The sequence below is a fragment of the Triturus cristatus genome, chromosome 12, assembly GCF_964204655.1.
Source record: "Triturus cristatus chromosome 12, aTriCri1.1, whole genome shotgun sequence".
NCBI lineage: Eukaryota > Metazoa > Chordata > Amphibia > Caudata > Salamandridae > Triturus > Triturus cristatus.
Window position 1 is genome coordinate 726,473,669 of NC_140595.1, and position 22,081 is coordinate 726,495,749.

General features: G+C 40.3%; 10 non-coding genes across 10 annotated transcripts; all 10 read right to left on the minus strand.

Annotated features, from left to right (window-relative positions):
* Positions 1–501: 501 nt before the first annotated feature.
* On the minus strand, positions 502–583 carry TRNAS-CGA (transfer RNA serine (anticodon CGA)). The gene has a single exon. It is a non-coding gene; the product is annotated as a tRNA-Ser (tRNA).
* Positions 584–3,170: 2,587 nt separating this feature from the next.
* TRNAH-GUG (transfer RNA histidin (anticodon GUG)) lies at positions 3,171–3,242 on the minus strand. Its single transcript has one exon. It is a non-coding gene; the product is annotated as a tRNA-His (tRNA).
* A 1,281-nt stretch (positions 3,243–4,523) lies between these two features.
* TRNAS-CGA (transfer RNA serine (anticodon CGA)) lies at positions 4,524–4,605 on the minus strand. The gene has a single exon. It is a non-coding gene; the product is annotated as a tRNA-Ser (tRNA).
* Positions 4,606–8,545: 3,940 nt separating this feature from the next.
* TRNAS-CGA (transfer RNA serine (anticodon CGA)) lies at positions 8,546–8,627 on the minus strand. Its single transcript has one exon. It is a non-coding gene; the product is annotated as a tRNA-Ser (tRNA).
* A 2,588-nt stretch (positions 8,628–11,215) lies between these two features.
* On the minus strand, positions 11,216–11,287 carry TRNAH-GUG (transfer RNA histidin (anticodon GUG)). The gene has a single exon. It is a non-coding gene; the product is annotated as a tRNA-His (tRNA).
* A 1,281-nt stretch (positions 11,288–12,568) lies between these two features.
* Positions 12,569–12,650, minus strand: TRNAS-CGA (transfer RNA serine (anticodon CGA)). Its single transcript has one exon. It is a non-coding gene; the product is annotated as a tRNA-Ser (tRNA).
* Positions 12,651–15,238: 2,588 nt separating this feature from the next.
* TRNAH-GUG (transfer RNA histidin (anticodon GUG)) lies at positions 15,239–15,310 on the minus strand. Its single transcript has one exon. It is a non-coding gene; the product is annotated as a tRNA-His (tRNA).
* Positions 15,311–16,591: 1,281 nt separating this feature from the next.
* Positions 16,592–16,673, minus strand: TRNAS-CGA (transfer RNA serine (anticodon CGA)). The gene has a single exon. It is a non-coding gene; the product is annotated as a tRNA-Ser (tRNA).
* A 2,588-nt stretch (positions 16,674–19,261) lies between these two features.
* Positions 19,262–19,333, minus strand: TRNAH-GUG (transfer RNA histidin (anticodon GUG)). Its single transcript has one exon. It is a non-coding gene; the product is annotated as a tRNA-His (tRNA).
* Positions 19,334–20,614: 1,281 nt separating this feature from the next.
* Positions 20,615–20,696, minus strand: TRNAS-CGA (transfer RNA serine (anticodon CGA)). The gene has a single exon. It is a non-coding gene; the product is annotated as a tRNA-Ser (tRNA).
* Positions 20,697–22,081: the final 1,385 nt, after the last annotated feature.

Genomic DNA, 22,081 nt, shown 5'->3' on the forward strand with positions numbered 1-22,081 from the left:
GAGATTGATGGTGTCTAAATAGAGCGCGTAAAGGAACAGTTACACAGCTAAGAAAGGGGAAAGACAGACTAGGGAAAAAAACACAGAAAGAGCCAGTAGATGAAATTCTCTTCCTGGGACAGCAGGTTAAGAGAAATTACACATGGGGAGGTTAAGCATGTAACACGGGGGAGAATAAAAAAGAAAATGCAGTTTTATGAAGTGTGTTTGCCAATCCAGCCAGCACTTTTGTTCTATTTCTCTCTTTGCGTCTTTTATTGGTAAAGTAACTTTCAAGTGCATGCGCAGGTATGAATGAGAGAGCAACGGTATAATAATTTGAAGCGTTTACACCAGTGCTAAAGTAGGAATGAGGTGTAGCAAAGACATGAAAGGGGTAGCGATAACAAATATGTGGAGAGGCAATAGTGACACAAAAATAAGCCACCTATTTATAAAACTGAAATGGAAGAAATACTAAAGGTTAACTTCTGAAATTGTAGCCGATAATAAAAAGATTCTCGTTGTTGGCAGGATTCGAACCTGCGCGGGGATACCCCAATGGATTTCGAGTCCATCGCCTTAACCACTCGGCCACAACAACTTGCTGTAAGCTGCCTTCAAATATTTTGTTTGAAAGTTTTGAAGTTTTCCCACATCAAAGTACTGATATTCTGCAATGCGCTTTTTAAAAACAATGTTTTTTTCATCATGCACGTTCTGTCCTAAAAACAAAAATTGCATGAGTACATCTCTGGATCTGTAAAAGGATACGCTTGCATTCAAACTCCCTTGTGGCACTCAAGTTTTTTGGACCCTGTTGCACTCTGTTTTTGCGCTGCTTTTAGTCTACGACCCATATTACAGAAGTCAACCATCTCTGAGTATTTGGGACTCCTTTGTAAGTGCCTTATCTCTAATCCTTGAAAAGCTCTATAATAAAGGGGTCTGTCAAAGATTGCTTGAATGGAAGATAAAAGAAGGCCCACTTGTCTCACCAAATGCAGTAGAGAAACCTGATGTTTTTTCATGTTATCCTTAGTTCAGTTTTTGTTAGACCTGGCATCCTTAAGGTGGCCTACCAGCAACCTTTTTGCTTTTCACCTCAAGTTTTGCTGTATCTTTATGTTGGCCTTAGGACTCTAATCACTTTATCACTACTGTGAGAAAGTGGCTCTGTATATACTGTTCCCAAATAGGTACAGTGTGCACAGAGTCCCCAGTCCCCAGAGGTTTGGCAGAGGCTAAAGTTAGATATAACCTTACTCTCTAAAGTGGTAGCTTGCCGAGCAGTAAGGCAGTATCAGAGTACAGTGTAAAACATTTGTTGTACACACTCAGTCAGCAAATGGTCTCACACACTCAAGAACTGAACTCTAGGCCATTGGTTTGCATACAAAAGATATTGTTGTTTTATTTTAGAACCAACAATAGGTATCAAAATATACTTGCTCAGAATGAGATGCTTTAGTTAAATACTTTGCAATAGGCAATTGACTTTTGCAGGTCATAGTTACAGTTTATTGCAATAGGCAACACAATTTGAATCACAATAATACATTGAGCTCAATGGGAATTTTAAGTTATATGCAATTAATTACTTTCAGGATTACTTTTCTAAATCCAGGACTGGATCCTAGATTCAGTCCTGGGACAGTTCTTGGAAACAAGTGAGTAAATTCGTTTTAGTTACTGTTGTGATTTTTAAGCAATATTTTGCTATTTTAAAAGTTGACACTTCGAAACTTTTGCTGATCAAATTACCAATGTTATCCTATGGAAGGAAATTCACTTAGCAGGTAAGTGGGGTTATGGTTACTTTTTCTAGGTCAGTGTTGGATCCTAGATCCAGCACTACTGTACCACCTGTAAGCAGTTGAGAAACTGCGTTTAAGTTATACAGGCGATTTTTAAGGAATATTTACATGTTTGCAAAATCGACACTTAGACGAAATTTCACAGAAAAACAGTCAATGGTTTCCTATGGAAGAAAATTCAAGTTACGGGTAAAGTACGTTCTCATTACTTTTGTAATCCAGTGCTGGGCTCCTAGGCTCAGTACTGGGACATCTATCTAAAACAGGTAAACAATTACGTTTTCACAGTTGGTACGATTTTTAAAGAATATTTGTAAGTTTCAAAAATCGACACTTAGAAAATTTTCAGCAAAAAGCAGGCAATGATATCCCATGGAAGGAAATTCGAGTTACTGGTAAGTACGGTTAAAATTACTTTTCAGGGTCAGTACTGAGCTCCAAGATGCAGCACTGAGGTCTCTCCTGATAACAGGTGAGTAAATCAGAATTCGTTGTTCGGCTGATTTTAGATGAATATTTTAAAGTTCCAAAACTCCACACCACTTAGAAGAATTTCCAAGTGAAACCACTCAATGTTAGCCTATGGAAGAAAAGTGAGTTATCGGCTTTTAGGTAAGTACTCGACTGGCAGAGTTATGGTTCTGGGCATAGACTCAGGGGTCTCCCAGGGGAGTCCCAGCCTACTTGCCAAGCCTTAAACTCCCCTTTTATTACATATAATTTACACCTAAGGTAGGCCCTAGGTAGTCCTAGGTGCATGATGCTATGTAAGTAAAAAATAAGATATGTACTTTGGTGGTTCGCGTGTCCTGTAAGTACCAAACAGTCTATTTCATTTTTCACTACTGTGAGGTCTACCCCTCTCATAGGTTAGCTCTGTGTATTCCCCTATACTTTTTATTTGGTAATTCCATATCGGAGAGGAGTAGCTTTATTTATTTATTGAAAATCCTACTTACTGGTGAGGTTGGATTTAACTTTACTATTTAAGAAATGCCACTTTTAGAGAGTGAACATTTCTCTGCACTTACTGCTCTATTTGCCTGAAACCTGGCCCCAATACACGTCTGGATTGGGCTGGGTGACAGCAAAATTTGTGCCTTCCCTCTAGAGAGCCACAACACAGGTCACTCAACTGCACCTGGGGGGTGAGCTCCGCTCCCCCTCCACCCCCAATAGGTTCAAGAACGATAATTTATGTAAGTAAATACATTATAGCTACAGCTTATAATCATGCGAGTTTAAATCATTTGTTGTTAGATGGTTTAAATATTTGAAAGGATCTGTTTTTAATAGACATTTTACAAAAACCACTGGCACATTTGCTAATTCTGTAAAATTAACACCCAACTGCTGTGATATTGCCAACCACAATGCCGTGACTCGGATTCGAACCGAGGTTGCTGCGGCCACAACGCAGAGTACTAACCACTATACGATCACGGCGAGCTACTTGGGCTCAACGACATACAGTGACATGGAGAATTTATAATTCGGAACACTCAGGGCTGTTCCTGTGATAGGCTGGATGTATTCATTGCTTCCTCATTCCTCATTCAGAGGCTGCGTCTCCTCAGTGGTTGATAGGCTGAAACCGTTTCCTGGCCGCCTGCTTGTGAAATGCCAGGAGTCAAAGATCACACATTACACTTGCGGACCTGTGATGGGACACCAATGCAGAGAAACCCACCTGGCACAGACCTTCTATTCTGTCTATTAGACCTGCATCTTCCCTGCACCTTTCAAGCCATTTGTATGTGAAGCAAGAAAGAGTTAGAGAGAGATCCATCTACACTTTTATAGGGAGGATGTCGCCGTGAGCTCCTCCCAGCTAATCACACGAACAGCAGAAAAGCAAGATAAATACACAGTTGAGGGGTGGGCTGCATGGTTATGTTTTTGAGTAAATATTGAAACTGATCTCAGTGGCTCATTAGCAGAGCTGCGGCTAATGACTGGTGCCAAATCATGATGAAGCAAGCACCATGGCTCGTAGGGGACCCACAACACGCTTTTCTTAGCTCACTGAATTAAAGTATAAACTTCCGCCGTGTGTGAGTGGTAAAGGCTTGTTAATATAGTTCCTTTTCCAATTCAAGTCTGACAACAAGAGGCAGGAACCACGTGGCTTCGGAAGCTCAGGAAAGTAGCCACCAACCACAGAGAAAGAGAGAACTGGCAGTATGAGAGGTGGAGAAAACAGAAGCGGGAGCAAGGAGCTCAAATGAGATTGATGGCGTTTAAATAGAGCGCGTAAAGGAACAGTTACACAGCTAAGAAATGGGAAAGACAGACTAGGGAAAAAAACACAGAAAGAGCCAGTAGATGAAATTCTCTTCCTGGGACAGCAGGTTAAGAGAAATTACACATGGGGAGGTTAAGCATGTAACACGGGGGAGAATAAAAAAGAAAATGCAGTTTTATGAAGTGTGTTTGCCAATCCAGCCAGCACTTTTGTTCTATTTCTCTCTTTGCGTCTTTTATTGGTAAAGTAACTTTCAAGTGCATGCGCAGGTATGAATGAGAGAGCAACGGTATAATAATTTGAAGCGTTTACACCAGTGCTAAAGTAGGAATGAGGTGTAGCAAAGACATGAAAGGGGTAGCGATAACAAATATGTGGAGAGGCAATAGTGACACAAAAATAAGCCACCTATTTATAAAACTGAAATGGAAGAAATACTAAAGGTTAACTTCTGAAATTGTAGCCGATAATAAAAAGATTCTCGTTGTTGGCAGTATTCGAACCTGCGCGGGGATACCCCAATGGATTTCGAGTCCATCGCCTTAACCACTCGGCCACAACAACTTGCTGTAAGCTGCCTACAAATATTTTGTTTGAAAGTTTTGAAGTTTTCCCACATCAAAGTACTGATATTCTGCAATGCGCTTTTTAAAAACAATGTTTTTTTCATCATGCACGTTCTGTCCTAAAAACAAAAATTGCATGAGTACATCTCTGGATATGTAAAAGGATACGCTTGCATTCAAACTCCCTTGTGGCACTCAAGTTTTTTGGACCCTGTTGCACTCTGTTTTTGCGCTGCTTTTAGTCTACGACCCATATTACAGAAGTCAACCATCTCTGAGTATTTGGGACTCCTTTGTAAGTGCCTTATCTTTAATCCTTGAAAAGCTCTATAATAAAGGGGTCTGTCAAAGATTGCTTGAATGGAAGATAAAAGAAGGCCCACTTGTCTCACCAAATGCAGTAGAGAAACCTGATGTTTTACTCATGTTATCCTTAGTTCAGTTTTTGGTAGACCTGGCATCCTTAAGGTGGCCTACCAGCAACCTTTTTGCTTTTCACCTCACGTTTTGCTGTATCTTTATGTTGGCCTTAGGACTCTAATCACTTTATCACTACTGTGAGAAAGTGGCTCTGTATATACTGTTCCCAAATAGGTACAGTGTGCACAGAGTCCCCAGTCCCCAGAGGTTTGGCAGAGGCTAAAGTTAGATATAACCTTACTCTCTAAAGTGGTAGCTTGCCGAGCAGTAAGGCAGTATCAGAGTACAGTGTAAAACATTTGTTGTACACACTCAGTCAGCAAATGGTCTCACACACTCAAGAACTGAACTCTAGGCCATTGGTTTGCATACAAAAGATATTGTTGTTTTATTTTAGAACCAACAATAGGTATCAAAATATACTTGCTCAGAATGAGATGCTTTAGTTAAATACTTTGCAATAGGCAATTGACTTTTGCAGGTCATAGTTACAGTTTATTGCAATTGGCAACACTATTTGAATCACAATAATACATTGAGCTCAATGGGAATTTTAAGTTATATGCAATTAATTACTTTCAGGATTACTTTTCTAAATCCAGGACTGGATCCTAGATTCAGTCCTGGGACAGTTCTTGGAAACAAGTGAGTAAATTCGTTTTAGTTACTGTTGTGATTTTTAAGCAATATTTTGCTATTTTAAAAGTTGACACTTTGAAACTTTTGCTGATCAAATTACCAATGTTATCCTATGGAAGGAAATTCACTTAGCAGGTAAGTGGGGTTATGGTTACTTTTTCTAGGTCAGTGTTGGATCCTAGATCCAGCACTACTGTACCACCTGTAAGCAGTTGAGAAACTGCGTTTAAGTTATACAGGCGATTTTTAAGGAATATTTACATGTTTGCAAAATCGACACTTAGAAGAAATTTCACAGAAAAACAGTCAATGGTTTCCTATGGAAGAAAATTCAAGTTACGGGTAAAGTACGTTCTCGTTACTTTTGTAATCCAGTGCTGGGCTCCTGGGCTCAGTACTGGGACATCTATCTAAAACAGGTAAACAATTACGTTTTCACAGTTGGTACGATTTTTAAAGAATATTTGTAAGTTTCAAAAATCGACACTTAGAAAATTTTCAGCAAAAAGCAGGCAATGATATCCCATGGAAGGAAATTCGAGTTACTGGTAAGTACGGTTAAAATTACTTTTCAGGGTCAGTACTGAGCTCCAAGATGCAGCACTGAGGTCTCTCCTGATAACAGGTGAGTAAATCAGAATTCGTTGTTCGGCTGATTTTAGATGAATATTTTAAAGTTCCAAAACTCCACACCACTTAGAAGAATTTCCAAGTGAAACAACGAAATTTTAGCCTATGGAAGAAAAGTGAGTTATCGGCTTTTAGGTAAGTACTCGACTGGCAGAGTTATGGTTCTGGGCATAGACTCAGGGGTCTCCCAGAGGAGTCCCAGCCTACTTGCCAAGCCTTAAACTCCCCTTTTATTACATATAATTTACACCTAAGGTAGGCCCTAGGTAGTCCTAGGTGCATGATGCTATGTAAGTAAAAAATAAGATATGTACTTTGGTGGTTCGCGTGTCCTGTAAGTACCAAACAGTCTATTTCATTTTTCACTACTGTGAGGTCTACCCCTCTCACAGGTTAGCTCTGTGTATTCCCCTATACTTTTTATTTGTTAATTCCATATCGGAGAGGAGTAGCTTTATTTATTTATTGAAAATCCTACTTACTGGTGAGGTTGGATTTAACTTTACTATTTTAGAAATGCCACTTTTAGAGAGTGAACATGTCTCTGCACTTACTGCTCTATTTGCCTGAAACCTGGCCCCAATACACGTCTGGATTGGGCTGGGTGACAGCAAAATTTGTGCCTTCCCTCTAGAGAGCCACAACACAGGTCACTCAACTGCACCTGGGGGGTGAGCTCCGCTCCCCCTCCACCCCCAATAGGTTCAAGAACGATAATTTATGTAAGTAAATACATTATAGCTACAGCTTATAATCATGCGAGTTTAAATCATTTGTTGTTAGATGGTTTAAATATTTGAAAGGATCTGTTTTTAATAGACATTTTACAAAAACCACTGGCACATTTGCTAATTCTGTAATATTAACACCCAACTGCCGTGACATTGCCAACCACAATGCCGTGACTCGGATTCAAACCGAGGTTGCTGCGGCCACAACGCAGAGTACTAACCACTATACGATCACGGCGAGCTACTTGGGCTCAACGACATACAGTGACATGGAGAATTTATAATTCGGAACACTCAGGGCTATTCCTGTGATAGGCTGGATGTATTCATTGCTTCCTCATTCCTCATTCAGAGGCTGCGTCTCCTCAGTGGTTGATAGGCTGAAACCGTTTCCTGGTCGCCTGCTTGTGAAATGCCAGGAGTCAAAGTTCACACATTACACTTGCGGACCTGTGATGGGACACCAATGCAGAGAAACCCACCTGGCACAGACCTTCTATTCTGTCTATTAGACCTGCATCTTCCCTGCACCTTTCAAGCCATTTGTATGTGAAGCAAGAAAGAGTTAGAGAGTGATCCATCTACACTTTTATAGGGAGGATGTCGCCGTGAGCTCCTCCCAGCTAATCACACGAACAGCAGAAAAGCAAAATAAATACACAGTTGAGGGGTGGGCTGCATGGTTATGTTTTTGAGTAAATATTGAAACTGACCTCAGTGGCTCATTAGCAGAGCTGCGGCTAATGACTGGTGCCAAATCATGATGAAGCAAGCACCATGGCTCGTAGGGGACCCACAACACGCTTTTCTTAGCTCACTGAATTAAAGTATAAACTTCCGCCGTGTGTGTGTGGTAAAGGCTTGTTAATATGGTTCCTTTTCCAATTCAAGTCTGACAACAAGAGGCAGGAACCACGTGGCTTCGGAAGCTCAGGAAAGTAGCCACCAACCACAGAGAAAGAGAGAACTGGCAGTATGAGAGGTGGAGAAAACAGAAGCGGGAGCAAGGAGCTCAAATGAGATTGATGGCGTTTAAATAGAGCGCGTAAAGGAACAGTTACACAGCTAAGAAATGGGAAAGACAGACTAGGGAAAAAAACACAGAAAGAGCCTGTAGATGAAATTCTCTTCCTGGGACAGCAGGTTAAGAGAAATTACACATGGGGAGGTTAAGCATGTAACACGGGGGAGAATAAAAAGAAAATGCAGTTTTATGAAGTGTGTTTGCCAATCCAGCCAGCACCTTTGTTCTATTTCTCTCTTTGCGTCTTTTATTGGTAAAGTAACTTTCAAGTGCATGCGCAGGTATGAATGAGAGAGCAACGGTATAATAATTTGAAGCGTTTACACCAGTGCTAAAGTAGGAATGAGGTGTAGCAAAGACATGAAAGAGGTAGCGATAACAAATATGTGGAGAGGCAATAGTGACACAAAAATAAGCCACCTATTTATAAAACTGAAATGGAAGAAATACTAAAGGTTAACTTCTGAAATTGTAGCCGATAATAAAAAGATTCTCGTTGTTGGCAGGATTCGAACCTGCGCGGGAATACCCCAATGGATTTCGAGTCCATCGCCTTAACCACTCGGCCACAAAAACTTGCTGTAAGCTGCCTACAAATATTTTGTTTGAAAGTTTTGATGTTTTCCCACATCAAAGTACTGATATTCTGCAATGCGCTTTTTAAAAACAATGTTTTTTTCATCATGCACGTTCTGTCCTAAAAACAAAAATTGCATGAGTATATCTCTGGATCTGTAAAAGGATACGCTTGCATTCAAACTCTCTTGTGGCACTCAAGTTTTTTGGACCCTGTTGCACTCTGTTTTTGCGCTGCTTTTAGTCTACGACCCATATTACAGAAGTCAACCATCTCTGAGTATTTGGGACTCCTTTGTAAGTGCCTTATCTTTAATCCTTGAAAAGCTCTATAATAAAGGGGTCTGTCAAAGATTGCTTGAATGGAAGATAAAAGAAGGCCCACTTGTCTCACCAAATGCAGTAGAGAAACCTGATGTTTTACTCATGTTATCCTTAGTTCAGTTTTTGGTAGACCTGGCATCCTTAAGGTGGCCTACCAGCAACCTTTTTGCTTTTCACCTCACGTTTTGCTGTATCTTTATGTTGGCCTTAGCACTCTAATCACTTTATCACTACTGTGAGAAAGTGGCTCTGTATATACTGTTCCCAAATAGGTACAGTGTGCACAGAGTCCCCAGTCCCCAGAGGTTTGGCAGAGGCTAAAGTTAGATATAACCTTACTCTCTAAAGTGGTAGCTTGCCGAGCAGTAAGGCAGTATCAGAGTACAGTGTAAAACATTTGTTGTACACACTCAGTCAGCAAATGGTCTCACACACTCAAGAACTGAACTCTAGGCCATTGGTTTGCATACAAAAGATATTGTTGTTTTATTTTAGAACCAACAATAGGTATCAAAATATACTTTCTCAGAATGAGATGCTTTAGTTAAATACTTTGCAATAGGCAATTGACTTTTGCAGGTCATAGTTACAGTTTATTGCAATAGGCAACACAATTTGAATCACAATAATACATTGAGCTCAATGGGAATTTTAAGTTATATGCAATTAATTACTTTCAGGATTACTTTTCTAAATCCAGGACTGGATCCTAGATTCAGTCCTGGGACAGTTCTTGGAAACAAGTGAGTAAATTCGTTTTAGTTACTGTTGTGATTTTTAAGCAATATTTTGCTATTTTAAAAGTTGACACTTAGAAACTTTTGCTGATCAAATTACCAATGTTATCCTATGGAAGGAAATTCACTTAGCAGGTAAGTGGGGTTATGGTTACTTTTTCTAGGTCAGTGTTGGATCCTAGATCCAGCACTACTGTACCACCTGTAAGCAGTTGAGAAACTGCGTTTAAGTTATACAGGCGATTTTTAAGGAATATTTACATGTTTGCAAAATCGACACTTAGAAGAAATTTCACAGAAAAACAGTCAATGGTTTCCTATGGAAGAAAATTCAAGTTACGGGTAAAGTACGTTCTCGTTACTTTTGTAATCCAGTGCTGGGCTCCTAGGCTCAGTACTGGGACATCTATCTAAAACAGGTAAACAATTACGTTTTCACAGTTGGTACGATTTTTAAAGAATATTTGTAAGTTTCAAAAATCGACACTTAGAAAATTTTCAGCAAAAAGCAGGCAATGATATCCCATAGAAGGAAATTCGAGTTACTGGTAAGTACGGTTAAAATTACTTTTCAGGGTCAGTACTGAGCTCCAAGATGCAGCACTGAGGTCTCTCCTGATAACAGGTGAGTAAATCAGAATTCGTTGTTCGGCTGATTTTAGATGAATATTTTAAAGTTCCAAAACTCCACACCACTTAGAAGAATTTCCAAGTGAAACCACTCAATGTTAGCCTATGGAAGAAAAGTGAGTTATCGGCTTTTAGGTAAGTACTCGACTGGCAGAGTTATGGTTCTGGGCATAGACTCAGGGGTCTCCCAGGGGAGTCCCAGCCTACTTGCCAAGCCTTAAACTCCCCTTTTATTACATATAATTTACACCTAAGGTAGGCCCTAGGTAGTCCTAGGTGCATGATGCTATGTAAGTAAAACATAAGATATGTACTTTGGTGGTTCGCGTGTCCTGTAAGTACCAAACAGTCTATTTCATTTTTCACTACTGTGAGGTCTACCCCTCTCATAGGTTAGCTCTGTGTATTCCCCTATACTTTTTATTTGGTAATTCCATATCGGAGAGGAGTAGCTTTATTTATTTATTGAAAATCCTACTTACTGGTGAGGTTGGATTTAACTTTACTATTTTAGAAATGCCACTTTTAGAGAGTGAACATGTCTCTGCACTTACTGCTCTATTTGCCTGAAACCTGGCCCCAATACACGTCTGGATTGGGCTGGGTGACAGCAAAATTTGTGCCTTCCCTCTAGAGAGCCACAACACAGGTCATTCAACTGCACCTGGGGGGTGAGCTCCGCTCCCCCTCCACCCCCAATAGGTTCAAGAACGATAATTTATGTAAGTAAATACATTATAGCTACAGCTTATAATCATGCGAGTTTAAATCATTTGTTGTTAGATGGTTTAAATATTTGAAAGGATCTGTTTTTAATAGACATTTTACAAAAACCACTGGTACATTTGCTAATTCTGTAAAATTAACACCCAACTGCCGTGACATTGCCAACCACAATGCCGTGACTCGGATTCGAACCGAGGTTGCTGCGGCCACAACGCAGAGTACTAACCACTATACGATCACGGCGAGCTACTTGGGCTCAACGACATACAGTGACATGGAGAATTTATAATTCGGAACACTCAGGGCTGTTCCTGTGATAGGCTGGATGTATTCATTGCTTCCTCATTCCTCATTCAGAGGCTGCGTCTCCTCAGTGGTTGATAGGCTGAAACCGTTTCCTGGCCGCCTGCTTGTGAAATGCCAGGAGTCAAAGATCACACATTACACTTGCGGACCTGTGATGGGACACCAATGCAGAGAAACCCAACTGGCACAGACCTTCTATTCTGTCTATTAGACCTGCATCTTCCCTGCACCTTTCAAGCCATTTGTATGTGAAGCAAGAAAGAGTTAGAGAGTGATCCATCTACACTTTTATAGGGAGGATGTCGCCGTGAGCTCCTCCCAGCTAATCACACGAACAGCAGAAAAGCAAGATAAATACACAGTTGAGGGGTGGGCTGCATGGTTATGTTTTTGAGTAAATATTGAAACTGACCTCAGTGGCTCATTAGCAGAGCTGCGGCTAATGACTGGTGCCAAATCATGATGAAGCAAGCACCATGGCTCGTAGGGGACCCACAACACGCTTTTCTTAACTCACTGAATTAAAGTATAAACTTCCGCCGTGTGTGAGTGGTAAAGGCTTGTTAATATAGTTCCTTTTCCAATTCAAGTCTGACAACAAGAGGCAGGAACCACGTGGCTTCGGAAGCTCAGGAAAGTAGCCACCAACCACAGAGAAAGAGAGAACTGGCAGTATGAGAGGTGGAGAAAACAGAAGCGGGAGCAAGGAGCTCAAATGAGATTGATGGCGTTTAAATAGAGCGCGTAAAGGAACAGTTACACAGCTAAGAAATGGGAAAGACAGACTAGGGAAAAAAACACAGAAAGAGCCAGTAGATGAAATTCTCTTCCTGGGACAGCAGGTTAAGAGAAATTACACATGGGGAGGTTAAGCATGTAACACGGGGGAGAATAAAAAAGAAAATGCAGTTTTATGAAGTGTGTTTGCCAATCCAGCCAGCACTTTTGTTCTATTTCTCTCTTTGCGTCTTTTATTGGTAAAGTAACTTTCAAGTGCATGCGAAGGTATGAATGAGAGAGCAACGGTATAATAATTTGAAGCGTTTACACCAGTGCTAAAGTAGGAATGAGGTGTAGCAAAGAAATGAAAGAGGTAGCGATAACAAATATGTGGAGAGGCAATAGTGACACAAAAATAAGCCACCTATTTATAAAACTGAAATGGAAGAAATACTAAAGGTTAACTTCTGAAATTGTAGCCGATAATAAAAAGATTCTCGTTGTTGGCAGGATTCGAACCTGCGCGGGGATACCCCAATGGATTTCGAGTCCATCTCCTTAACCACTCGGCCACAACAACTTGCTGTAAGCTGCCTACAAATATTTTGTTTGAAAGTTTTGAAGTTTTCCCACATCAAAGTACTGATATTCTGCAATGCGCTTTTTAAAAACAATGTTTTTTTCATCATGCACGTTCTGTCCTAAAAACAAAAATTGCATGAGTACATCTCTGGATCTGTAAAAGGATACGCTTGCATTCAAACTCCCTTGTGGCACTCAAGTTTTTTGGACCCTGTTGCACTCTGTTTTTGCACTGCTTTTAGTCTACGACCCATATTACAGAAGTCAACCATCTCTGAGTATTTGGGACTCCTTTGTAAGTGCCTTATCTTTAATCCTTGAAAAGCTCTATAATAAAGGGGTCTGTCAAAGATTGCTTGAATGGAAGATAAAAGAAGGCCCACTTGTCTCACCAAATGCAGTAGAGAAACCTGATGTTTTACTCATGTTATCCTTAGTTCAGTTTTTGGTAGACCTGGCATCCTTAAGGTGGCCTACCAGCAACCTTTTTGCTTTTCACCTCACGTTTTGCTGTATCTTTATGTTGGCCTTAGGACTCTAATCACTTTATCACTACTGTGAGAAAGTGGCTCTGTATATACTGTTCCCAAATAGGTACAGTGTGCACAGAGTCCCCAGTCCCCAGAGGTTTGGCAGAGGCTAAAGTTAGATATAACCTTACTCTCTAAAGTGGTAGCTTGCCGAGCAGTAAGGCAGTATCAGAGTACAGTGTAAAACATTTGTTGTACACACTCAGTCAGCAAATGGTCTCACACACTCAAGAACTGAACTCTAGGCCATTGGTTTGCATACAAAAGATATTGTTGTTTTATTTTAGAACCAACAATAGGTATCAAAATATACTTGCTCAGAATGAGATGCTTTAGTTAAATACTTTGCAATAGGCAATTGACTTTTGCAGGTCATAGTTACAGTTTATTGCAATAGGCAACACAATTTGAATCACAATAATACATTGAGCTCAATGGGAATTTTAAGTTATATGCAATTAATTACTTTCAGGATTACTTTTCTAAATGCAGGACTGGATCCTAGATTCAGTCCTGGGACAGTTCTTGGAAACAAGTGAGTAAATTCGTTTTAGTTACTGTTGTGATTTTTAAGCAATATTTTGCTATTTTAAAAGTTGACACTTAGAAACTTTTGCTGATCAAATTACCAATGTTATCCTATGGAAGGAAATTCACTTAGCAGGTAAGTGGGGTTATGGTTACTTTTTCTAGGTCAGTGTTGGATCCTAGATCCAGCACTACTGTACCACCTGTAAGCAGTTGAGAAACTGCGTTTAAGTTATACAGGCGATTTTTAAGGAATATTTACATGTTTGCAAAATCGACACTTAGAAGAAATTTCACAGAAAAACAGTCAATGGTTTCCTATGGAAGAAAATTCAAGTTACGGGTAAAGTACGTTCTCGTTACTTTTGTAATCCAGTGCTGGGCTCCTAGGCTCAGTACTGGGACATCTATCTAAAACAGGTAAACAATTACGTTTTCACAGTTGGTACGATTTTTAAAGAATATTTGTAAGTTTCAAAAATCGACACTTAGAAAATTTTCAGCAAAAAGCAGACAATGATATCCCATGGAAGGAAATTCGAGTTACTGGTAAGTACGGTTAAAATTACTTTTCAGGGTCAGTACTGAGCTCCAAGATGCAGCACTGAGGTCTCTCCTGATAACAGGTGAGTAAATCAGAATTCGTTGTTCGGCTGATTTTAGATGAATATTTTAAAGTTCCAAAACTCCACACCACTTAGAAGAATTTCCAAGTGAAACCACTCAATGTTAGCCTATGGAAGAAAAGTGAGTTATCGGCTTTTAGGTAAGTACTCGACTGGCAGAGTTATGGTTCTGGGCATAGACACAGGGGTCTCCCAGGGGAGTCCCAGCCTACTTGCCAAGCCTTAAACTCCCCTTTTATTACATATAATTTACACCTAAGGTAGGCCCTAGGTAGTCCTAGGTGCATGATGCTATGTAAGTAAAACATAAGATATGTACTTTGGTGGTTCGCGTGTCCTGTAAGTACCAAACAGTCTATTTCATTTTTCACTACTGTGAGGTCTACCCCTCTCATAGGTTAGCTCTGTGTATTCCCCTATACTTTTTATTTGGTAATTCCATATCGGAGAGGAGTAGCTTTATTTATTTATTGAAAATCCTACTTACTGGTGAGGTTGGATTTAACTTTACTATTTTAGAAATGCCACTTTTAGAGAGTGAACATGTCTCTGCACTTACTGCTCTATTTGCCTGAAACCTGGCCCCAATACACGTCTGGATTGGGCTGGGTGACAGCAAAATTTGTGCCTTCCCTCTAGAGAGCCACAACACAGGTCACTCAACGGCACCTGGGGGGTGAGCTCCGCTCCCCCTCCACCCCCAATAGGTTCAAGAACGATAATTTATGTAAGTAAATACATTATAGCTACAGCTTATAATCATGCGAGTTTAAATCATTTGTTGTTAGATGGTTTAAATATTTGAAAGGATCTGTTTTTAATAGACATTTTACAAAAACCACTGGTACATTTGCTAATTCTGTAAAATTAACACCCAACTGCCGTGATATTGCCAACCACAATGCCGTGACTCGGATTCGAACCGAGGTTGCTGCGGCCACAACGCAGAGTACTAACCACTATACGATCACGGCGAGCTACTTGGGCTCAACGACATACAGTGACATGGAGAATTTATAATTCGGAACACTCAGGGCTGTTCCTGTGATAGGCTGGATGTATTCATTGCTTCCTCATTCCTCATTCAGAGGCTGCGTCTCCTCAGTGGTTGATAGGCTGAAACCGTTTCCTGGCCGCCTGCTTGTGAAATGCCAGGAGTCAAAGATCACACATTACACTTGCGGACCTGTGATGGGACACCAATGCAGAGAAACCCACCTGGCACAGACCTTCTATTCTGTCTATTAGACCTGCATCTTCCCTGCACCTTTCAAGCCATTTGTATGTGAAGCAAGAAAGAGTTAGAGAGTGATCCATCTACACTTTTATAGGGAGGATGTCGCCGTGAGCTCCTCCCAGCTAATCACACGAACAGCAGAAAAGCAAGATAAATACACAGTTGAGGGGTGGGCTGCATGGTTATGTTTTTGAGTAAATATTGAAACTGATCTCAGTGGCTCATTAGCAGAGCTGCGGCTAATGACTGGTGCCAAATCATGATGAAGCAAGCACCATGGCTCGTAGGGGACCCACAACACGCTTTTCTTAGCTCACTGAATTAAAGTATAAACTTCCGCCGTGTGTGAGTGGTAAAGGCTTGTTAATATAGTTCCTTTTCCAATTCAAGTCTGACAACAAGAGGCAGGAACCACGTGGCTTCGGAAGCTCAGGAAAGTAGCCACCAACCACAGAGAAAGAGAGAACTGGCAGTATGAGAGGTGGAGAAAACAGAAGCGGGAGCAAGGAGCTCAAATGAGATTGATGGCGTTTAAATAGAGCGCGTAAAGGAACAGTTACACAGCTAAGAAATGGATAAGACAGACTAGGGAAAAAAACACAGAAAGAGCCAGTAGATGAAATTCTCTTCCTGGGACAGCAGGTTAAGAGAAATTACACATGGGGAGGTTAAGCATGTAACACGGGGGAGAATAAAAAAGAAAATGCAGTTTTATGAAGTGTGTTTGCCAATCCAGCCAGCACTTTTGTTCTATTTCTCTCTTTGCGTCTTTTATTGGTAAAGTAACTTTCAAGTGCATGCGCAGGTATGAATGAGAGAGCAACGGTATAATAATTTGAAGCGTTTACACCAGTGCTAAAGTAGGAATGAGGTGTAGCAAAGACATGAAAGGGGTAGCGATAACAAATATGTGGAGAGGCAATAGTGACACAAAAATAAGCCACCTATTTATAAAACTGAAATGGAAGAAATACTAAAGGTTAACTTCTGAAATTGTAGCCGATAATAAAAAGATTCTCGTTGTTGGCAGGATTCGAACCTGCGCGGGGATACCCCAATGGATTTCGAGTCCATCGCCTTAACCACTCGGCCACAACAACTTGCTGTAAGCTGCCTACAAATATTTTGTTTGAAAGTTTTGAAGTTTTCCCACATCAAAGTACTGATATTCTGCAATGCGCTTTTTAAAAACAATGTTTTTTTCATCATGCACGTTCTGTCCTAAAAACAAAAATTGCATGAGTACATCTCTGGATATGTAAAAGGATACGCTTGCATTCAAACTCCCTTGTGGCACTCAAGTTTTTTGGACCCTGTTGCACTCTGTTTTTGCGCTGCTTTTAGTCTACGACCCATATTACAGAAGTCAACCATCTCTGAGTATTTGGGACTCCATTGTAAGTGCCTTATCTTTAATCCTTGAAAAGCTCTATAATAAAGGGGTCTGTCAAAGATTGCTTGAATGGAAGATAAAAGAAGGCCCACTTGTCTCACCAAATGCAGTAGAGAAACCTGATGTTTTACTCATGTTATCCTTAGTTCAGTTTTTGGTAGACCTGGCATCCTTAAGGTGGCCTACCAGCAACCTTTTTGCTTTTCACCTCACGTTTTGCTGTATCTTTATGTTGGCCTTAGGACTCTAATCACTTTATCACTACTGTGAGAAAGTGGCTCTGTATATACTGTTCCCAAATAGGTACAGTGTGCACAGAGTCCCCAGTCCCCAGAGGTTTGGCAGAGGCTAAAGTTAGATATAACCTTACTCTCTAAAGTGGTAGCTTGCCGAGCAGTAAGGCAGTATCAGAGTACAGTGTAAAACATTTGTTGTACACACTCAGTCAGCAAATGGTCTCACACACTCAAGAACTGAACTCTAGGCCATTGGTTTGCATACAAAAGACATTGTTGTTTTATTTTAGAACCAACAATAGGTATCAAAATATACTTGCTCAGAATGAGATGCTTTAGTTAAATACTTTGCAATAGGCAATTGACTTTTGCAGGTCATAGTTACAGTTTATTGCAATAGGCAACACAATTTGAATCACAATAATACATTGAGCTCAATGGGAATTTTAAGTTATATGCAATTAATTACTTTCAGGATTACTTTTCTAAATCCAGGACTGGATCCTAGATTCAGTCCTGGGACAGTTCTTGGAAACAAGTGAGTAAATTCGTTTTAGTTACTGTTGTGATTTTTAAGCAATATTTTGCTATTTTAAAAGTTGACACTTAGAAACTTTTGCTGATCAAATTACCAATGTTATCCTATGGAAGGAAATTCACTTAGCAGGTAAGTGGGGTTATGGTTACTTTTTCTAGGTCAGTGTTGGATCCTAGATCCAGCACTACTGTACCACCTGTAAGCAGTTGAGAAACTGCGTTTAAGTTATACAGGCGATTTTTAAGGAATATTTACATGTTTGCAAAATCGACACTTAGAAGAAATTTCACAGAAAAACAGTCAATGGTTTCCTATGGAAGAAAATTCAAGTTACGGGTAAAGTACGTTCTCGTTACTTTTGTAATCCAGTGCTGGGCTCCTAGGCTCAGTACTGGGACATCTATCTAAAACAGGTAAACAATTACGTTTTCACAGTTGGTACGATTTTTAAAGAATATTTGTAAGTTTCAAAAATCGACACTTAGAAAATTTTCAGCAAAAAGCAGGCAATGATATCCCATGGAAGGAAATTCGAGTTACTGGTAAGTACGGTTAAAATTACTTTTCAGGGTCAGTACTGAGCTCCAAGATGCAGCACTGAGGTCTCTCCTGATAACAGGTGAGTAAATCAGAATTCGTTGTTCGGCTGATTTTAGATGAATATTTTAAAGTTCCAAAACTCCACACCACTTAGAAGAATTTCGAAGTGAAACCACTCAATGTTAGCCTATGGAAGAAAAGTGAGTTATCGGCTTTTAGGTAAGTACTCGACTGGCAGAGTTATGGTTCTGGGCATAGACTCAGGGGTCTCCCAGGGGAGTCCCAGCCTACTTGCCAAGCCTTAAACTCCCCTTTTATTACATATAATTTACACCTAAGGTAGGCCCTAGGTAGTCCTAGGTGCATGATGCTATGTAAGTAAAACATAAGATATGTACTTTGGTGGTTCGCGTGTCCTGTAAGTACCAAACAGTCTATTTCATTTTTCACTACTGTGAGGTCTACCCCTCTCATAGGTTAGCTCTGTGTATTCCCCTATACTTTTTATTTGGTAATTCCATATCGGAGAGGAGTAGCTTTATTTATTTATTGAAAATCCTACTTACTGGTGAGGTTGGATTTAACTTTACTATTTTAGAAATGCCACTTTTAGAGAGTGAACATGTCTCTGCACTTACTGCTCTATTTGCCTGAAACCTGGCCCCAATACACGTCTGGATTGGGCTGGGTGACAGCAAAATTTGTGCCTTCCCTCTAGAGAGCCACAACACAGGTCACTCAACTGTACCTGGGGGGTGAGCTCCGCTCCCCCTCCACCCCCAATAGGTTCAAGAACGATAATTTATGTAAGTAAATACATTATAGCTACAGCTTATAATCATGCGAGTTTAAATCATTTGTTGTTAGATGGTTTAAATATTTGAAAGGATCTGTTTTTAATAGACATTTTACAAAAACCACTGGTACATTTGCTAATTCTGTAAAATTAACACCCAACTGCCGTGACATTGCCAACCACAATGCCGTGACTCGGATTCGAACCGAGGTTGCTGCGGCCACAACGCAGAGTACTAACCACTATACGATCACGGCGAGCTACTTGGGCTCAACGACATACAGTGACATGGAGAATTTATAATTCGGAACACTCAGGGCTGTTCCTGTGATAGGCTGGATGTATTCATTGCTTCCTCATTCCTCATTCAGAGGCTGCGTCTCCTCAGTGGTTGATAGGCTGAAACCGTTTCCTGGCCGCCTGCTTGTGAAATGCCAGGAGTCATAGATCACACATTACACTTGCGGACCTGTGATGGGACACCAATGCAGAGAAACCCACCTGGCACAGACCTTCTATTCTGTCTATTAGACCTGCATCTTCCCTGCACCTTTCAAGCCATTTGTATGTGAAGCAAGAAAGAGTTAGAGAGTGATCCATCTACACTTTTATAGGGAGGATGTCGCCGTGAGCTCCTCCCAGCTAATCACACGAACAGCAGAAAAGCAAGATAAATACACAGTTGAGGGGTGGGCTGCATGGTTATGTTTTTGAGTAAATATTGAAACTGACCTCAGTGGCTCATTAGCAGAGCTGCGGCTAATGACTGGTGCCAAATCATGATGAAGCAAGCACCATGGCTCGTAGGGGACCCACAACACGCTTTTCTTAACTCACTGAATTAAAGTATAAACTTCCGCCGTGTGTGAGTGGTAAAGGCTTGTTAATATAGTTCCTTTTCCAATTCAAGTCTGACAACAAGAGGCAGGAACCACGTGGCTTCGGAAGCTCAGGAAAGTAGCCACCAACCACAGAGAAAGAGAGAACTGGCAGTATGAGAGGTGGAGAAAACAGAAGCGGGAGCAAGGAGCTCAAATGAGATTGATGGCGTTTAAATAGAGCGCGTAAAGGAACAGTTACACAGCTAAGAAATGGGAAAGACAGACTAGGAAAAAAAACACAGAAAGAGCCAGTAGATGAAATTCTCTTCCTGGGACAGCAGGTTAAGAGAAATTACACATGGGGAGGTTAAGCATGTAACACGGGGGAGAATAAAAAAGAAAATGCAGTTTTATGAAGTGTGTTTGCCAATCCAGCCAGCACTTTTGTTCTATTTCTCTCTTTGCGTCTTTTATTGGTAAAGTAACTTTCAAGTGCATGCGCAGGTATGAATGAGAGAGCAACGGTATAATAATTTGAAGCGTTTACACCAGTGCTAAAGTAGGAATGAGGTGTAGCAAAGAAATGAAAGAGGTAGCGATAACAAATATGTGGAGAGGCAATAGTGACACAAAAATAAGCCACCTATTTATAAAACTGAAATGGAAGAAATACTAAAGGTTAACTTCTGAAATTGTAGCCGATAATAAAAAGATTCTCGTTGTTGGCAGGATTCGAACCTGCGCGGGGATACCCCAATGGATTTCGAGTCCATCGCCTTAACCACTCGGCCACAACAACTTGCTGTAAGCTGCCTACAAATATTTTGTTTGAAAGTTTTGAAGTTTTCCCACATCAAAGTACTGATATTCTGCAATGCGCTTTTTAAAAACAATGTTTTTTTCATCATGCACGTTCTGTCCTAAAAACAAAAATTGCATGAGTACATCTCTGGATCTGTAAAAGGATACGCTTGCATTCAAACTCCCTTGTGGCACTCAAGTTTTTTGGACCCTGTTGCACTCTGTTTTTGCACTGCTTTTAGTCTACGACCCATATTACAGAAGTCAACCATCTCTGAGTATTTGGGACTCCTTTGTAAGTGCCTTATCTTTAATCCTTGAAAAGCTCTATAATAAAGGGGTCTGTCAAAGATTGCTTGAATGGAAGATAAAAGAAGGCCCACTTGTCTCACCAAATGCAGTAGAGAAACCTGATGTTTTACTCATGTTATCCTTAGTTCAGTTTTTGGTAGACCTGGCATCCTTAAGGTGGCCTACCAGCAACCTTTTTGCTTTTCACCTCACGTTTTGCTGTATCTTTATGTTGGCCTTAGGACTCTAATCACTTTATCACTACTGTGAGAAAGTGGCTCTGTATATACTGTTCCCAAATAGGTACAGTGTGCACAGAGTCCCCAGTCCCCAGAGGTTTGGCAGAGGCTAAAGTTAGATATAACCTTACTCTCTAAAGTGGTAGCTTGCCGAGCAGTAAGGCAGTATCAGAGTACAGTGTAAAACATTTGTTGTACACACTCAGTCAGCAAATGGTCTCACACACTCAAGAACTGAACTCTAGGCCATTGGTTTGCATACAAAAGATATTGTTGTTTTATTTTAGAACCAACAATAGGTATCAAAATATACTTGCTCAGAATGAGATGCTTTAGTTAAATACTTTGCAATAGGCAATTGACTTTTGCAGGTCATAGTTACAGTTTATTGCAATAGGCAACACAATTTGAATCACAATAATACATTGAGCTCAATGGGAATTTTAAGTTATATGCAATTAATTACTTTCAGGATTACTTTTCTAAATGCAGGACTGGATCCTAGATTCAGTCCTGGGACAGTTCTTGGAAACAAGTGAGTAAATTCGTTTTAGTTACTGTTGTGATTTTTAAGCAATATTTTGCTATTTTAAAAGTTGACACTTAGAAACTTTTGCTGATCAAATTACCAATGTTATCCTATGGAAGGAAATTCACTTAGCAGGTAAGTGGGGTTATGGTTACTTTTTCTAGGTCAGTGTTGGATCCTAGATCCAGCACTACTGTACCACCTGTAAGCAGTTGAGAAACTGCGTTTAAGTTATACAGGCGATTTTTAAGGAATATTTACATGTTTGCAAAATCGACACTTAGAAGAAATTTCACAGAAAAACAGTCAATGGTTTCCTATGGA